Source organism: Arachis duranensis, chromosome 4 (genome assembly GCF_000817695.3).
Source record: "Arachis duranensis cultivar V14167 chromosome 4, aradu.V14167.gnm2.J7QH, whole genome shotgun sequence".
Taxonomy (NCBI): Eukaryota; Viridiplantae; Streptophyta; class Magnoliopsida; order Fabales; family Fabaceae; genus Arachis; species Arachis duranensis.
This window is the reverse complement of record NC_029775.3, coordinates 63,715,309-63,718,546: the sequence shown is the minus strand read 5'-3', so window position 1 is coordinate 63,718,546 and position 3,238 is coordinate 63,715,309.

Here is a 3,238-nt window from a genome sequence, read left to right as displayed (position 1 = left end):
TGGGAGGAGTGCAAAGCAATCACAGTGGGAAGTGAGAAGACTATGAAGAAGGAAGCCATCAATCAGGAACAACACAACAGAGAATTTCCACAAGAAGAAATAGAGGAGATCAGAAAACCAAGAAGGCACAAATTTCAAAGGGAGACAAGAACATCCTTGAATCACAACTACAAGAGAAGAAGGAAGGGGTGAGGCCATATGTCCCCAACCTTCCATACCCTCAGAGGTTCAAAAAAGAAAATGAGTATAACCAATACTCGAAATTCCTGGACATATTTAAGACTCTCAGCATCAATATTCCTTTCTTGGAAGCACTTGAACAGATGCCATTATATGCCAAATTTATGAAAGAAGTACTCACAAAGAAAAGATCCCTAAAGAAAGGACAGATTGTTGAGATGACAAAGGAATGTAGTGCTATCCTCCAAAGAGAGTTGCCAGAGAAGAAAGATGATCCTGGGAGTTTTTACATACCTTGCACCATAGGAAACATAACAATTGAGAAGTCATTCTGTGACCTCGATGCAAGTATAAACTTGATGCCTTTGTCTCTAATGAGGAAACTTCAAATTTCTGAGCTGAAATCCACACGAATAGTTCTCCAAATGGCTGACAAATCCATTAAGCAAGCACTGGGAGTTGTGGAGAATGTGTTGGTAAAAGTGGAAAAATTATTTCTCCCTGCTGACTTTGTTATCTCATATATAGAAGAGGATCCTAACACTCCCATCATCCTGGGGAGGCCTTTCCTAGCTACGGGAAGAGCATTGATAGATGTTGAAAAAGGGGAGTTGTTGCTAAGAGTGCATGATGAGCACCTAGCATTCCATGTTTTTAAAACCATGCATGAGCCTACTCAAGAAGAAGATTGTATGAAGGATAAGGCCAGAGATCAAAGCCTAAAGGAGGCAGTCAATGAGTTAACTCCAAGACTTCTAAATTCATGCTTGAAAGTAGTAGAGATGGTGCAACAAACCAAAGAAATCAAGGAGGAACTAGATCCAAAGCCCCCAGATGAGAAATTTAACATCCCAGATAAAGAACCACCAAGGCAGGGAATATCTTTTGAGAAAGAAAAAAGAAGAGGCCAAGAGGGTGGAGAAACAAGAAGATCTCCACTGAAGGCTTCTCACCAGGGAATAAAGTGATGTTAAACACCCAACCAATGAAGGTGTCTCCACAAGTGTCTAAATACTACACTGTGAACCAGGTCCTTTCACTTGAACACCTAGAGATCATCAAAGAGGAGACCGGAAGGAAGTTCACAGTAAGAGGTGAAAAGCTGAGGCACTATGATTTTCAGCCTCCATGATCAAAGAACGGAGGATGTCAAGCTAATGACAATAAAGAAGCGCTTGTTGGGAGGCAACCCAACCTGAGGTAGTTTTCTTTTCATAGCTTTTTCAATAAAAATGTTGAATAATTGGTATGCATTGCAAGGAGCTAAGTTTGGTGTTGCACACCAAAACAATTTAAGGGAGATTGAAGGATTCTAAGTTTGGTGTTCCACCAAAATCTCATTTAAAAAGCACATTCTCACTTCCTGCACAATACTAGCTCCAAGCAATCAAACAGATTATTCAACTACTTAACTTCTTTCTAGTTTTAATTCCATAACCTTTAGCAAGGACACAAGGTTTCACATATGGTTAAGTTGATGCATGAAAAATAGTGGCAAGGAACTAAGTTTGGGGTTCACACACCAAAGACATTAGTCAAACATAGAAGATATTGTGCATCTTAACTCAAAGAGAACACAACAGAAGGAAGGATCAAAGGGCTGTAACTTCAAAGGTTGTATCTAAACTTAATCCTTGCTGCTATGAATTGTTTTGAATCTGGGAACCCTTATATATCTTGCTAAAGTGTTTATCTGGTTGCAAGTGGAATTGTTTGTTAAGAATAATTTGCATAGATGCTTATCATTCATCACTTAGCTTTAAATTTTGTTTTGTTTCCCATATGCTTGAATAAAAGAGAAATGTTTGAATTAGAAAGTAAATATCCAATGTTGCATAAGTTGGAATGGAAGTTAATGGTGGTATATGTGTTTGATTAAATGCATAACTCATGAAATAATTGCTGCATAATGTCATTTCAATTAAAGTATGAGCTAGCTTGCTGTCATAACGGTTTCTATTAGTAAAGAAAAAAAAATCCCTTGAGAACAAAAATAAAACAGAAAGAAAAGGAAGAAGAAAAAGCCAATGTGGCAAGAAAAACAAAGAAAGGCTGGGCACCAATAGCTTGGACCCTAGGACACATGCCTGTGGTGTTCTTGTACTAGGATATGCTTGGACAAGTAAATTCTAAGAGGTATTTCAAAACATGGCCACTTAGATCAACTGATTTGGGATGGCCAATTGAAAGTCCACAATAAAGAGCAACCTAGCAACAGAACATTTAGTTATCCAAAGAGGTGCTGGGCATCAATGATCCTAGGAGGAAATAGTGAGCCATGTGTCTGTGGTGAAGAAATGTTGAGAAAAAAATAAAGCCAAAGGCTACTGCAACATTTGACACCAAGCCTTCAAAGAATAATAAGCTTGTTAAGCAAAAATAAGAAAAGAAAAGTTAGCAAGGGAGCAAGTAAAAAGTAAACCTTACAACAGCAAGTTTAGTAAGCCTTTGAGGAAAAGTGTATATTATGTAACAGCAAACAATAACTGAGTTATCATTATCTGCATAAAAACTCCATGAATCAAGTTCTACTATATGCCTAATAAGGATATGTATGCTTTTCTTTTTTCATTTCATTTCCTCTTAATTTTGATGCTTGCTTGGGGACAAGCAAGATTTAAGTTTGGTGTTGTGATGACAAGTCATCATATACCCATTTCTCAAGCTAATTTCACTTGTTTCACTAGTTTTTTATGCACTTTCATACACCATAAGTAAGCAACTTAGAGTGGAATTGCATGTTTTATTTGAATCAATCAACCACCCTTTAATTGATGCTAAATCATGAGATTCAAGCTAAATTTAATTGATTTTTAAATGATTTATAAACCTTGTGAATTTAGTGATACTTTGATTGGTTGTTTTGATTATTTGTAGGTGAAGGAAAGAAGAAAAGAAGGAAGCGTGGCTTAAGAAGTGTGGCGCAACAATGAAGGAAGGAAGCCACACTGCTCTCCACAAGAGCACACTGCCCTCCAAGGGAGCACAACAATGAACCAAGCATTCAAGGCTTCACTGCCCTGCCCTCCTTGAGGGCGGAGCACAATTCTAGGCCAAG